This window comes from Coptis chinensis, chromosome 1 (genome assembly GCF_015680905.1).
Source record: "Coptis chinensis isolate HL-2020 chromosome 1, ASM1568090v1, whole genome shotgun sequence".
NCBI classification, from domain to species: domain Eukaryota; kingdom Viridiplantae; phylum Streptophyta; class Magnoliopsida; order Ranunculales; family Ranunculaceae; genus Coptis; species Coptis chinensis.
Genome location: NC_141456.1, coordinates 14,331,605 through 14,348,342, shown reverse-complemented (window position 1 = coordinate 14,348,342; position 16,738 = coordinate 14,331,605). Strand labels below are relative to the sequence as shown.

The following is a 16,738-nucleotide window of genomic DNA, read 5'->3' as shown; positions in this document are numbered from 1 at the left end:
TGCAAATTGAACTTGAGAATGAATATATGCTTATATGCTTATCTTTAATCTATTTTAAATCTTGTTTTCCAATTTTCAACCACTAGACGACTTACAGCTGCCGGCTATAGTCTTTTTAACAATTGAGCTTGCTCTCCTTGATGCATGAAGAATGTCTTTCAAATTGTATCAATAGCATCTGAAGTTGAAGAGGTTATGCAGCCACTCCCTTTGTTCCATTTATCTTGGGCAACACCACATGAATTCAGAAGTTTTAGCTTAATTCTCACAAAACAGGCATCTAGTACTCTTGTAGCAAGAATCCCAATTTTTTGTATACCATCTTCAGTAGAAACTGCCTTGTGAAGCCGTTTTATTGCTGAACCAACAATGAGTGCTTTAGCCAAATAACCTTGCTCCACCAAACTTTGTCTCTTTTCCTTCTTATGCAAATGAAAGCAAATGACAGTCAATTTTGCCTACCGTATCACTTTATCAAGCTTTCAAATTCTTGCATCTTCTTCTTCCTATTTCTGAAGTCATAGGTGTCCTGTTCTAAGAGACACTCAAGGTACATACTTATAGGTGTGCCGCGCTAATGTGGTGCCAGCCTATTTCCACTTGCATTGTAGGTTGCTTTCATGGTGTTCATGCCTTTGTGTGCCTTCTTGTATCAATTTGTTCCGAAGGATTCATTTCCACTGCCCAATTCATTATTACATACTTCTCGATTGAATTATTTGCAGGCTAATGAGACAAGTTGCATTTGTTATCTCAAATAAATGAACTTACCTTGAATTTGTCCCAGAGTTTTTAAATAGGTAGCTCATTAGACTTTGCTACTGACACATCAAGTTCTAACTGATGTATTTGAGAAAGTGGGCAACTCAAATGATTCTTTGTTTGTTTTAACTGACTTCATAATAGTATGGAAAGCTTATGTTCATTCATGTTGAAAAAAAATGTGTACCTAGTTTGTGTTAGTTTTAGCTGCAAATTATTACTAATATCATTTTGTAAATAAGCTAACATTATATTCATTAAAAAAAATTGTGTGACCTTTTGGGTTGTAGGTAACATTAGATTCCCTGATTCTGAATTTCGTGGTACATCCTACTACCACCAGATCCACCAGAAGAACAAGCTGGTCCAAGTAGACGTAAGCGTGTTAAGGCTCCTACTACTCCCAACGAATTCTTCCAAGAGAAATGTAACATGGTATAATAATTTTCTTCAATATTCAATTTTATTGACTGTAATTAGGGTTTTTAGTGTTTCTCTTGGAAATGTGAGACATTTCAGATTCACAAATACCCACGTTTTTATATTGAAATTCATCTAATCGAAGTCTCGGTTTTCATTTTGCAGGAAGATTTATGGAGAGCTGTTTTCCCTGTTGGAACTGAGGTTCGCTTTTGTTTCGTTAAATTTTTCGTATGTTTATTTATTATTACAGCGAAAAACCTGTTATTATGTAATTTTAATGCAGTGGGATCAGTTTGATATGGTCTATCGGTTCAATTGGAACTTTTCAAATTTAGAAGTGAGTATGAAAATTCCTTATATATATTTTTGTTGGATTAGTTTCTATTATTTATTTTGCCTTAATAACTTAACGCTAATAAAAACATATTTTGTTCAGGATGCCTTTGAAGAGAATGGAGTGCTTCATGGCAACAAAGTTTATCTTTTCAGTTGTACTGAGTGTAAGTTTTCATATGTCTTTCCGGAACTACTTAGGTTATGTCTCAATCTATATGCATTTTTAATATGCACATCGATATCTATCTATCGTAAAAACCTTCATTATTATATCATACTAATGGTCTCCCGTTTCTGTTTTTCAGCTCAATTGGTACCTGTGAACGGTGAAAATAAAGTAATATGCATCCCCGTGGTGGTGGCAGTAAGTTCCCTTTGCAAACATTCTTTTTATGGACATCATTGAGTTAACTCCTCGTTTTGAAACTGTGTGAATGTTTTATAGGACAATTGCTGTTTGCGGTTTTCTCTTTTGTTGCTTATAATAGACTTTCGGAAATTGTGATGGGACTGGTATTACTTGGGGTCAAATTTGGATAAGATCATTGCGGAATTACTAGTGAAACGCTTATAATTTCTAATACAAATGGGTAAACTTATAATAGTAAAGATGCGCTTAAAATAGTATTATGTGTTTCTTTTTTGGCATTAAAGAACAACTCAAATGATTTTTGATAATGAATATGGAAATAAATTGTTGAATGGGGAAATAAATCAGGCAACTTGATATCTGCTTATGAATAAACTTATAAGTCCGGAGATGATTTAATCGTTATTATGTAGCTTGTAAGTATTAGCATACCCATAAATGCATTTATAAGACCTAAAATGAAAAAAGAGGGAGGTGGCATTTACTGATAAGTATTGGCCTTTTTACTTATAAAGACTGGAATATATTTTGTCTTCAAAATTCCAATGTCTGTTTTCTTGTTTGTTTTGACGTTAGATCTCTATAGCTTAAGCAAGCTGAAGTAGAAGCTTGCAAAATGACTTATCTGCAGGATCACTTCAGTACCATTTCTAACTTGGAACTGTAGACATTTAAGAGCATTAATCGCAGAACTTCCTATTGCACAATAACTCTTGTGAGCACAAGAAGCTTGTGTGCTGCTCTGCTGGACAGTCATATAGACAATAACCGTAGCTGATAACTGTTATCTTTTAACATACACTGGTTTTACATGTTCCACTCATTCAATAAATATGTAGTAGTGACGTAGTGTAGGATCACATAAAAAAGTGTTCTAGCTAATATACGTTTTGTATCTCATGCAATGCTTCATTTACCTCTATTTGACAGATTGTGTCTCCTTTCCCGCCTTCCGATAAGATCGGTATTAATTCGGTTCAAAGGGAGGCCGAGGAAATACTTCCCCTGAAGAAAATGAAAATGGATTGGGTTCCATACATCCCACTAGCATATGGGTATTCTCTCCTAACATTTTGTTGTTTTATTAGACCTTAATTATCATTTTTTGAAATTGCTATTCTATCTCTTAGCTGTTTCTGAATTGATGCGAGTTTACAATACTCTATAGTCTATCCTTCCAGTACATATATTTATATGTTGTTTCAATTGATTTTTCATACAGGGATAGCCAAGTGGATAGATTGAAGTCTCAGATTTTTATCTTAAGCTGCACTCAAAGAAGGTACTACGGTCTTCATTTTTCCCAGCCATGGATTTTGTATTCCTGTGCTATCAGTTATCAATTTAGTAATGTACATATGATTAAGATCAAGTAAGTTGACTATTTCTTGTGATATTTTATCGCTCATATGCCTCATATTTCCTAAAGTTTATTATTTGTGTTTTAAGTTCATAATCTGGTGAAGAGATAATGCTGATTTTATTGGCAAGACTGAATACTATCATAGATTGTAGTCAATGGTGTGTAGACATTAATTAATGGTTTCAGGGGTCAGAAAGAGAATTTTTTCCCAACGTAGAAGAAGACTTAAATGTGTCAAACATGGATACGATACCTTCTACAACTATCATTAAGCAATTGGCAACAGCAATTGAGTAAGTGTTTCTCCCTCTTTAGACGTCAAGTCATGTGTCCGTTTAATTATATGTAGGAGATTTTGCATTGTGTCTTATTGTATGTTCTGGTGTAAAGTATACTATGCTGCCTTGGTACTGATCTCTATCAAGAAAAGAAAAGAGGGTGTCTCTGAGATCTGCTGATTCTGTAAGTTAATAGTTTCATTTTTTCCGTTTCTGTTTGTTTGACAGATCTGCAAAGTCTAATTCAATGAAAGATCTCCTGGCATCATCTAGAAATTCTTCACCTGTCAGAGAGAGGGCAGGGTTAAGTTTTTCTGCAGTGAAATCTCTAGTGCTTCGTGAGAGTCAACATCTGACTTTCGTGATGATGACAAGCTCCTGCTGTTAAACCAGTCTTTATTTGATCCTGGTAAAGATATACTTAATGACTTTGTACAACTCCTTCAGTTTCCCTCTGTTGATTTTCTCATCTAGTATCTGCATAATCCCTTGGTGATCTTTCACTTTCATTGTAGTATCTGCAAGATATTCGCAGAGGGACCTTTTCCCAGAAGGAAGAATGTTTCTGGTTCAATGATGGCATCTCTTCCAAGAGAAATTGGTGGTGCCCCTCCAGATAGTTTTGTTGTTAGACTGTCTGAAATAATAGGAAGCTTCAAGACCCTTCGAAAAATGGCATTATTTTGGTGCAGAGTCATCACAGAAGTAAGTAAATTGGTAGGAATTTAACAATCAATATCATTTACACAAGACCATCTTGTTCATAGAATGATGTATCAAAATAATAAAAATAAATCCAGCGTAAAGTCGTAAACTCTTTGAATCGTAATAACCCAGAGAAATGTAGACATCTGGTGCTGTCTCATTAACCAAAAGATATGAATTGTCGTCGCGTCGCTGATAGTCCTTTATCAATTAAGATTTGTGATGTAATTGTTATGAATTCTTGTTTTCAGTGTTGATGTTTGTCTAATGAAAATTAGAATCATATACTGTTAGATATTGGTGCTGCAAGTTAATAAATTAGGGGAGTGGTGGTGAATCGAATTCTATAGAAAGACCACTCTATGTCACACTAGACATTCCATCACATTCAACTGTTGGACTTCAATTGTTCAGTTTTCATCACTTGTTAATATATGCTGATTTTGATTTAAGTATTGGTGATGATAGGATTAATTTAGCATTGTAAATCTGTTGGAATGCATTGATACTGTTGTATTACTAAATCTTTAATCAGAGACTATATGAAAAACATGGAAAAGTAATTGATGAATCCTTAAAATATGCAGTTGAGAAGACTATGGTCTGATGGACAGCCAGTACCTCACGTGCCACTAGATGAAAGTCCATATCTCAATACCTGTCTTTTGCATCAGCAATTGCAGGTTATTAATTGTTGTATTTCCAGGAAGACTTCGTCGTTCCATGGCCTCTGATTCACTACAGTCTATAACGAGAGAAGCTGGTCCAGACACTGAAGCAGCAGTGGTTTCTCTTGGCTCAAGCTCTGCACTTTATGCTAGAGTTAGCACTGGGGATCTTGTTCTTCGACGTGGAGCTCATCAACCATCTGGAAACCTAACCATGTAGGTCGAGGAGGTGTATGAGTACAAAGAAAAAAGAGCATAAAAAATAAGCAAAACAACCCGAGATACAACTGTCACCCGCTCTCTAAAAAAATGCAAGCAGTCCTGCCTTGTTTTTTCTTTCTTTTTCTTTTGCCCGGTGATATTGAACTTTTAGTGTTTGAATGCAGTGAAGAGATAACTGATTCATCAAAGGGGGTCTGAATTTTTTACCTGCCCTAGCATAAATATTATCGTCATGCTGTACTTTTTTTTTCTTCAATAACCAATCCCCATATTTGAATTCTCAGTTGTGGTGCTGGATGTTCTCAACTCCTCTCTGACATGCAAGCTTTCAAGGTGAAGTACAAGTGCAGTGAACCTTTTCTTTATTTTGGGCGTCCTAGGGTGCTTAGTTGCCTTGATGCTAGTTTGTGTATTTGTATAATGATAGCAATATCTAAACTCACATGTTTTAAATATTGTGTGTTAGGCTGCAAACCCTGGGTGCATCTTAGAAGATTTTGTAAGATGGCATTCTCCTCCAGACTGGTCGAGAAGTGATCCAAAAGATGAAGCTCAAGATTCCTGCAATCTTCAGGATTCAACATCTAAAATAGGTGAACTAAGTAGTCGGATGCAGAAGGAAGGTGAGGTGCTATCCTTTCCAGATGCATACATCTTAGCTCTTTTGTTCATTATTTATCACTGAAATGAATACTTACATCCTTCCTAGTTTTACTTTCTTAGCAGTATATCTAAAATTATATGTGCTCACTAACTCAAAAAGGATCTAGTTTAAACCTATGTAACATGGACACATCATATTTCAAAAATAATCCATGTCGGATACGTATCCACGTGTCTGTGTGTCGCCATGTTGAACACATATTGTATGGGATATACCTCAATTTTTTATATTTCCCATGTCAAACACTTTGTATTCGTGTCGGATACGGAGACACTTGTCCGTGTCAGTGTAACTTAGATTTAAACTAGTGTAAAAGAGAAGGGGCATGTTATGGAAGGGTTGGGTAGAAGAGAAGGGACATGTTTTATGTTTAGTAGACCTTGACTGTCTTTAGTGTAAAATATATCAGAACTAAACTATCTCTCGTTACATTTTAAAGTAGAAGTCTGTCTAAACTCTTTTGTTACCATCTTTAACTATTTGTAGTTCTTTACTATTTAAGTCACGATAAGATCACGCATTTCTGATGAAATCAAAACTGCATGTTAGTATGGTTGAGTTTGTTGCTAGTGGAATAACTGGTTTAGTCTTTTACTTCTCTTTTGGTGTTTGCATGAACTTAAATTTTACTTGTGTTTTAAAAATGTGTTAGGCTCATTATCCAAGAATTTAAAATTTTCATATATTTGCTACACTTTAACTTTAAAGTTGGCATTTGCATATATTTGTGCTTTTCCACATTTTTTTTACTGCACTAATCTTTTTTTATTAATTTGTGAATTCCAAGACTACCTTGAGCAAGATGATACAGAAGCTGAACTCGCTTAGTATAGATCTTTTACTTTCATATGTTAATTAGTTAAATGTGCGGGAGATGCATTTGTATATTATTTAATTTAATAAGAAATAAAATTTATCCATTTGAATCATGCTTTATGAATGGATTTTGGTATATTATGTTCTTTGTATTCTTTATATCGTGTACATCTAATAGTGGAACAGATTGCAGCTGCGTGTAGCACTGCAACCTTTCGTGTAGTTTCTATATGTAATAGAACAATGTTATGTTTTTTTATGTAATTTATGGAGGTTGACTTATTTGAGTACATGAAGGTACCACACTCGATAGATTGTATGGCAAGCTCTTATGGTTTCTTTGCTTTTGTTGGATTTATTGGAAAATGATTGAATTTGGTTGAGAATGCATTATGACAGGTTTCACACGTAAAAGCGTTAAAAATACAGAGGATGCTGTGTCAAAATTAAATTTTGAATGGAATGATTTGTGTTGAGATGTAGTATTCGTTTTAATATGATTTGTATCGAGATACTTTCCAATTGGGGTTTTATCCCGTTTAGTGAGAAGTCTTTACTTTCCATTGATTCTTCCTTCCTCATAAAATTCTCGTCCAATTATAACCTAGCATGAAACTTAACAAGTGAATGGGCCGAGTCATCATCAATGAATTAGCATTATGTTATGTTTTATAAGGTGTCTAATAGAAATATTCACTAAGTAATCCCTTACCAATAGAAGTTTGAAAGTGGATCTTGCCTTCTCATTGCATCTGAACCAAAGATGATTAAGGATTTCTTCAGCCTAATAATTATTTTGTGGTGGTGCGTGGTATATAGGTTTATCATTACAACCAGTGGTTTTTCTTTCAAATATGTGATTATATTAGTATTTATACATTAATTGATTTTATTATTAATCATATTTTAACATATTAATTGCATCATATTAGCAATATAATTTGGTAAAATTTCATCACATGGGAAATTGTCATACGATCTAAGAAAAGAGAGCGATGGATTGTCATGTATGTGTATGTAGAATTGTAGAGGGAGAATAAAAATGATGAATTGTCTTTGCACTCAAGGTTTTGTTGGTGATTATATAGATTGAAGAGATGAAGAATCTCAACATGGCAATATAACCAAATAGTGGTAATGGAGTTGTCATTGCAACGAGCAAATAATTTTTTATATGCAAATCAAATGTTTGATTTGGTTCAAAAGAAAATACTTAGGTATGAAAAAACACGAGTATATATATTTCCAAATTGGGTTAAATGCATATATGGGTAACAAACTATACATGAAATCAAACATTGGTATATAAACTTTGTTTTGAGCAATCTTGGGTAACAAAGTGTACCACGTTTTGCAACGTTGGGTTATGTTTCACTTCCATCCAATTTTTTCTTACGTGTAAGATTGCCACTAGATCGCCACATAGGAAAATAAGTGTAATGCCCATATTTAAAATTTAGTTATTTATTTATTTATTTATTTATTTATTTAAAATTTGTTGGATTGAATTTGGAATACGTGGGCCTGATTTTTGGGCCCGAGTCTGTGTTGGGCTTAAGTTTCAAACCCAAGTATATATACATATTTTTCCAGAGGATAGGGTTTGGAGATAAAAATATAATAAAAATAGAGGCAAAGATAAAAACTCGATTGCTAGAGGGTTGGAGCGCGACGATTCGGACTAGGAGAGATTCGTAGAGCTTTTAATACAAGTGAATAGAGTTTATCTCTCACTGACTACTAAAACTATGATTTTCGTCTATTTAGAATTTACAAATTTATTGTCCAAAATATATAAGTTTTGTTCATTCTTCTGGTTCATTCTGTTCGATGCCAAAATATTCTGCCGACTGTTGAAACCAAGTTATACTGATAAAAATGGAGGCGACTACAAATTAATTTTTATTATTTATCCATATAAACTGTTATTGTGAGTATTGTGTAGTTGGTTGAAGTGGGGAGATAGTGTTACTGGAGGCGCGAGCCCCAGACATCCTCCTCTGTCCGGTATGCGTTGGAACTGTGATACTGTGGGGGGGTTGATATTTTGTTTTGAACTGTTATTTTGTGTTGGTTGATATCGGGGGTTAAGTATTTGATGTTGGTTTGGTTGATTGAGTATTGGAGATGGGTGATGTCGAAGCTTGGAGGTCGTTAATGGCGGACGACCCAGTGTGGATGAAGGGTTATCGATATTCATTATGTTGATTGTTTTGGTGGGTGATGTTGATGTTGTATTAAGGTTTTGATTGTTAGGTTGGTGCTGGAGCGTGGGGAGGTGTTGTTGAAGCTTGAGTGTTCATTAATGGAGGTCGGATCCATGATTAGGGAAGTGATTTCGAAACTAAGAATTTGGGGATTCTTGGTGAAGTAAAGTTGTGGGGTTTTTCACCCTAACAAATTTCAGTTGGTTCTTTTTGGGTGGTGTGTGAAGGTTTGTGGTGGCTAGAAACTAGCTGCTGGTGTTGGGAAGGAGATGACTATGAGAGAGATCCAGTGCTCCCAGTCTCACCTAGTCTAACTCTAATTCGCTTGGGCTTGGGCCGGACCAATTTGGTTTAGTTCAATGGGGCAGTTTATTTTGTTTTGTTTGGGCCTTAGATTGTTTAGTTGTTGGGCCGAAATCTTAGTTTGTTTCTTTGGGCCGAAATCTATTAGTTTGGGTTGGGCTAGTTTCTATTTTGTTTTTGGGTCATACCACATTAGTTTTCTTTGGGCCAGTTTCAAGTTTGTTTTGGGGCCGGTCCATATAACTTAATATAGATCCAAATGGGGTTTTTAAATATTTAGACTGTTGGGTTTTGGTTGTGGGCTATGATTGTGATCAGTTTGACTTGACTTGTGATTTGGACTCGAATAATTATGCGTGATATTTGGATTTGAGTTGTTCTTTCTTTTTAAAGTCGTTTCATTTTGACATTTGGTAGAATGGACATATATTTTGATTATTTATATTGTGCACAAATGGAAATAATGCGTGTCTTGGATGGTGAATTGAGTTCACATAAATATATTGAACGAATACGTTACATGATTGATTGCTATTATGAGCTATTACTTAAATGAATTGTATTTAAATGAATTGTAGTATGTTTGAAGGCTTGAGATATTTCATATGGTGTAGTGCAATATATGATTGGCACGTGAAATAATAAGTTTTGAGATTTGATATAAAGATGCTTGGATATCGTGTAATGAATAGTATTGGCACGTGATAATGTGGATTTTATTATAACGAGAAACGTTGAGCTTCAGTACAATTAAATATGTTGGCATGAGATAGAACAAGAATTATTATGAGATATAAATGTATGACACTTGAATAAATTACGTAACGAAAATCCTAGAACCTAGCTACCACAACTCATGTGATTTGGCCCTTGTGATGGGCGTATGTGAATCTAAATGGCCCTTCTGGCGTTTCAGTGAATCTAAATGGCCTTTCTGGCGTAAGTAATGTGATTGGCCCTTCTGGCGTTTCAGTGAATCTGAATGGCCCTTCTGGCGCAACCGAATAGTGGCTTGATTATTTCGTTCGCAAAATTAGAACGAGACGCGCGATATTTTATGTCGAATAGTGGCAGTACTCACATAATAGCTTTCATGTGAGGGTTACCTGGTATGCGATATCCCGCTTAGGGTAGCTACGCACGAAGTGGTTCATTATGGGAGGGGAGGCATATGGATGTACATGTTCAGCGTTGGATAGCGATTGTGGTAGGCAGGGAAACTAAGTAAGACATAGAGACAACGTGATTCTAGAGACACTTAAATAAACTCCAAACAATAATTGTGATGATATAACAAAGTGTACGTTAAAGCTCTAATAAATGATTTATTATAAGTTATGTTGCATTCACAATGGTTTTGCAGAAGGGTGGGTAGAATTTATTATTCATGTAGGTGTTACCCACTCTGTGATTTGGCTTACACCAGTGTAAGTATATAGTAAGTTTTAGTTTGGTTATTCTATTAGTACGGTTTGAAGCGAAGGCGCCTCAGTGGAGGAACTACCTGCCTTAATTATGATATTTAAGAATGTTGTATTTGTCGTTGGAAGTTAAGGCGCCTCGGTAGAGGAACTAACTGCCTTATGGATTGTGTATATATATGTATTAGTATGATTTGTATTTTAGGGCTACTCACACCAGCATTGTTTATAATGCTGACCCGATTTGCATGTTTGCTTATCGAGTGTATTCATTAAATAAACATAGTTAATAAGTCTTGACAGGTTTAGTGTTGAAAAAGGTTGGTTGCTGCTTGTGGTTTGCGTTAGCGTCGCATTTCGAATATGTTTTGTTTTCCCTTTAGGTGAAATATATTTTCAATTTATACAATGTTGTTTTGTATTTTCAGTTGTAATTATAATTAAAGAGTTGTTGAAAGGATTTGTAATTTCATCATATTTGTGAGTTTTTGGAAATGAAGAGGACTTTTGTTTATTAAGAAATTTTTATTGGTTTTTAATTATCCGCGTATTTAAACTGATTATTGGTTTTTGGGAGTTGAGAGTGCATCACACCTCGAAAATCGAAGAGTCGGGAACAAATATTGTTTTTCCGATTTTGTCGAAATTCGGGGTGTGACAATAAAAAACAAAAAAAATTAAAAAAAAAAAAAAAAAAAAAACTTACACGTGAAAAAAAATGGACGGAAGTGAACTAGAACCCAACATTGCAAAACGTGGTACACTTTGTTACCCAAATTTGATAAAAAAATTATACACCAATGTTTGATTTAGGTGTATAGTTAGATTTACTGCATTTTTTTTCTTCTAATGGTCAACTCAGGTTACATAACCACCCATCAATAAACTCGAACACTTTCCATATGTGGAACATGCGTTACCATTGTTTATTTGTAAGTATTAATAAATACAATAAATTGGTCCCAAGGCCCATTTTCGAGTGAAAATCACTTTCAAAATAAGCGATTTTTTTTAATCGCTCTCAGAGACAAATTTCGGGTGAAAATAACCTAGAAAACCAATTTTCGAGTGAAAATAACCCTTAAGGACAAATAGCCCAAATTTGAAATAAATATTTTCCAATTTTACCTGTTATGTCGTTTTGCTATGAACAATGAGTGTTCATACCTTATGCTGATGTATAAGCAATGATTATTCATACCCAAATAGGTGAACGTACCTCATACAATATATTGATGTATAAACAATGATTGTCCATACTCTAATAGGTGTTTTATTGATCATACATTATGTTGAGATATGAACATTGATTGTTCATACCCCCAAATAGGTATAAATAATGATTGTTCATAGCTCATGTAGATGTATGAACAATGATTGTTCATATCCCAAATAGTTCATACAGTAACGTACCCCATATATGAACAATGATTGTTCATAACTCATGTTGAGGTATAAACAATGATATATTATTGTTTATACTCCAATAGGTGTTTTTACTAATCATACATTATGTTGAGGTACGAACAATGATTGTTTATACTCCAAATAGATATGAACAATTAACAATGATTGTTCATATGAACAATTAATGTTTATAACTCATGTTAAGGTATGAATAGTGATTGTCTATACCCATAAATCAGGTCATTTCAGTTGGGCCGGCCGTTTATTATTTTGTACCTAGGGGTATACTTGACCTTTAATCTACCCGAGCCATTTTCAATTTCGCGTCAATGGTATACTTGACCTTTTATCTACATGGTCCTTGTGAGTGATTTTAAAAAAATGTGTCATTTAGAGTTATTTTTTCCCCCGATTTGTCCTAAGAGTCACACCCTATAACAAATACAGCTAATAGGAGATAGTGTGCTTATCAAGAGTTTCAAGTATTGTAATTGTTAAGCCAGTAAGCTTAGTAAAGTAGAATGAAATTAATATTACAATAATTGACCAATTTATTTGAATGAGTATAATGTTGAATGCAATCGAGTGTTTAATTTGGATAAAACATATATAGTCGTGGCTTCAAAAGTGGTAAAAGTTGCCTACTCACCTAATAGGTAGGGATCAAAATTAAGCCAAGTAGTTATGGTTCTCCTATTTATAGGTGATTGTTGAGGCATGACTATTGATTGTTGACAGCAACACCAGTTCTGTGTATGTAATGTGAGTTATTGTATTTGACTTGACGTTTGAGCATCTCTAGAGAAATACTGCTTAGCTAATCTCCATGTTTTACATATTTTATACTAGGAGATTCAGAATTCAAAGAAGGCATCAATGCAAAAGTCAACGCCAATGTTGCACTAATTAAACTCTGTGATGGGCACTACTAGGGATGGAAATGGGTCGGGTTCGGGTGGGTTGGATCATTGTATATCCTGGCTACAACCTTTGGGAGCTATGGGCAATATCTGTGTGTTTTCAATTTAGGTTTTGGTTTTTCGCCACGGTCATGTTTCTTTCTCTATGAACTGTAGATATTGACCAGTGTTTTTATATCCGTTAGATTTCTTGAAAAGTAAAGGAGCGCGAAATGAAAAGTAAGGATCGCGAAATGAAAAGTTAGACAACGAGATATTCTACCTAGAATTACGGTAACCATCTTTCTTGTTAATTCAAAATCCAAAATTTAGAGTACTCTAGAAGCTTTAAATTCAAAATCCTTTTTTTATCGGAAAAAAAAAAACGGTAACCATCTTTCTCTTTCTCTCTCTCCTGGTTTTCTTCCCCCCTCTCTCTCTGAACACCACCACACAGACTCGAAGAGAAGAGCGGCTGTCTCAACTCACTCCCTCACTTCTTTAGCTCATCTCACTTCCTCACAGGTGCGTTTTTTCCCCATCTCTTGTTTGGCTTGGGTTATGGAAATAATTTCATTTATTATTGTTGTCCGTGTTAGACTTTTCTGATTACACAATTTTTGGTCTAAAGTAGTTTTCTTTTGAATCCGGTTTGTCTTGCACTTTCAAGACCTAACCAGTCCTCTTGGATTCGTATTGGGTTCTATTCCGACTCAACCATCTCAAGGAGAACGTTGGGGAAGAACAAACTAGTTAATTTTACCGACAAGGTTTGTTTTTTTTGTTGGTGATGGTTTTGAAAGCACGAGGTAGATGATGTCCAAAAATTTCATAAAATTGAAAACTTTTTGCAAAATTGATCCGTTTGGGTTAAAATTTGTATTCTTAAATATCCAACCGAGTTTTCTAATTGATGGACAGGATTGTTTTAGGATTTTAGACAGTAATTTCAAATGAAAAAAACTTTAATTTTCTTTTTAGACGTGGAGAATCAGGTGCATGTTGGTCTTTTGTGATTTGGAGCTACAAAGTAGTGTACGTTTTCTCTTTATGTTGCCATACTTTGCTTTCATGTATGTCAATACTATTTTTTGTATTGCTTTGTGGTTACTATTAGTGTTGTATCGGTGTATTCTTTGTTGTATGCTTTGGTTGAAGCTTTTATAAACTATGTTGCAAGAAATGTGCGTGATAGAACCAGGAAGCAGTAATCTGATAGCTTTATATTCCTCACACATTCCATGTTCTAGAAATAGGCGCAACTGTTTTCAATGCTCGCTGGGAAGGGTGCAAATGCTTTCAGGTTGATATATGAATGCAGGGATGGATTATTCTATATGTTTCTAGATTACCATATGCATATTACCGAGTTCTTACGTTGAATAATCCATGTCCTTTGTTATATCATGTCTTATGTACTGTTTGCCCGATTTGATCATGAGTACGTCTGAAGTCCTGTCTTTTCTTGTTTTATAACAAGTGTTGCAGTGACCTTAGGTGATGGTTTTAGAATGAATATATAATACCTTGAATTTTTACACAATGGTATTTCGGTAAATTTAACATACCATTTTAAGTGATGCTAGTGGAGTCAGTGTTATTGTGAGCTTGGTCATTAAAATGATTTAATTTCGAGTATTGGTTAGTGAATTTGTGTCCTTGATATTATTTACTGGGCCGAAATACGTTTTACATGCTTTCTAGTTAGATTGTGTTCCTGAGTTTTGTCACGCATGCTGGAAATTTTAAGGATTGAAAGCGAGTCAATTGTTTCATTAAGCACATATATATACTAGGGAAGTACTACCAAGTACCAATTCATCTAGTTTTATAACAATTAATAGGATTTAATTTAACAATGTTAGTTAATTTCATGGGTGCAATTTACTATATATGAACTTGGGAGCACTATATACCAATATAATTAGTTAAATCATATGCATATGTATTTAGAGTATTATTAGTTGTAGCTAAGGGTTGAGTGGTTGACCGTGACAAAGAATACCAAGAGTTGGTCATTAGTCTGCATTGCATGGTTGCTGAGTACATCATGTAAACACCTCAGCTCCTACTTGAGTTTAATTAAGAGTTGGTGTGGTTCACCACTTTATTGCTGTTTTGGCTGATCTTAGTTAGGGGACACCTCCTTCGGGAAAGGCACAAGAGCTTATCATCTAAATTAGCTAAGAGTGAGAAAAGGGACGCCTCTTCACCTGGCCTTAAATGAATTATCACCATTATAAGCTTGGAAGGCTACAACCATGAACTCAATATCTCCTGCTAGTTACTAATAGAAAGAGGAGCTGGAATCAAGTAAGTAGCACTTTGGTAAGGGAGCTTAAAAGCCATATATTGTTAGAGGTAGGAAAAAGAAAAGAGATAAGGATGACCAGAAAATGAAACAACAAGAAACAAAATATGGAGGAAGCTAAGCTTGTATAGGAAGAGGAAAAAAGAGAACTCTATTTCTCCTTATTTTAGTGTTGATAAAAGCTGGTTTCTCACTAGTTTAAGGGTTGGGTATATGGATCGTTCAAGGTGGTTAAAAATATTGAATTTGAACATTTAATTGGTATGTTTGATGGTGTGGAGATTTCAATATGCAATTGAGGACATAAAAGGGGATAGACTATTGGATATCATTGTTTTAGTTTTGGAGTGGCACTTCTTTTAATTGATCATTATACTTTCTAGCTTGGTGAATCAAAAGGAGATCAGGACCTTAAGCTAGCTTGGTGGGAAAAGGACAACACCAAGTCATGTGATTCCAATCTCCACAGTATATGCATACAAGGTACAAGGTAAGTCAAAGTACCAGTGTGACAATGAATCCAAATAAGTGCACTTTAGTGGTGGTGGGTGAAATTGTCAAAGTTCAGTCTTGATGGTGGTAATATCCTAACAATCTCTTGTATGGTTTTTAACAAATTCACTAAGTTGGTAGTTCAAACACCAGATAAGTAGAAATTCTACTATGTTTAGTCATTGCTTCCATATTGTAGACTAGAGGTTTAAGAATACTTGTGCCGCTATCGCCTGAGGAAGATACCGGACCGACTTCGGTTTTGTCGTGAAGTTAGAGTTGGAGTTAGGTTTCATTGACCTAGGACGATGCCGCCCCGAGTGTTGGAGTTATCCCTCACATGAGGAGAGAAACCGAGTCGGATAGAAACGGGCAAACTCGACATCGCGAAGAAGTCGAGGCCTCCCAGATAGCCGACTTCGGCCCGAGTTCCAAGAATATAGGGCTTACCCGCTGCCAAAGCCAAGCCACCACCAAATTTCCAGTCTTCAAGCTGAACTTCGCCAGAGTAAATCTTGAAGGCCAGCATAATTTTTGTGGGCCTTGCTACAGTACCCGCGAAATTTGGTTTTTGGAGATAAAACCAAAAATCAAGGTTTTGGAAAACCTAACCAAACAAGTCAGAAGGATTGGAATCCAGACTAAAACAAAGAGAGAGAGATAACCTTTACAGAGATACAACCCTGTAAAGAGATAAGAGTGATCTAGTAAGGTGAGAGACTGAAAAGGAGAGATTGTAATCTTCCTTCTCACTTTATTAAGAACTGGCTCTTGTGGAAGTAGGCATCATTGGCCGAACCACGGTAAATCTTTGTGTTGTGGTTTGCTTTACCGCTTTACATTATTATCCGTTGTTAATAGTTGTTTAGCGAAGTTGGGCATGTTAGTATAGGCAGCTTTGTGATATATTTGAGATTTATCCGAGTTGAATTGTGTTCATACAAGTTATCCGCGGTAGTGGGGAACCGATTGGTATTGGTGTAATCCCCAACAAGTGGTATCGAGCCTTGGTTAGAATAGCCTTTCGGGTGTTATCCGAATCTTGGTCGGGCGGTGTTTGGACAAAATTCCCCGAGAGAAGATTTGAGGTT

At 35.2% G+C, this 16,738-nt stretch overlaps 1 pseudogene across 1 annotated transcript; it reads left to right on the top strand.

Moving 5' to 3' along the window:
• Positions 1-2,867: 2,867 nt before the first annotated feature.
• On the top strand, positions 2,868-6,897 carry LOC147522366 (uncharacterized; annotated as a pseudogene). The gene is made up of 9 exons (XR_015213001.1): positions 2,868-2,946; positions 3,114-3,173; positions 3,441-3,547; positions 3,761-3,941; positions 4,068-4,237; positions 4,825-5,121; positions 5,412-5,508; positions 5,594-5,750; positions 6,579-6,897. The product of XR_015213001.1 is annotated as an uncharacterized LOC147522366 (transcript).
• Positions 6,898-16,738: the final 9,841 nt, after the last annotated feature.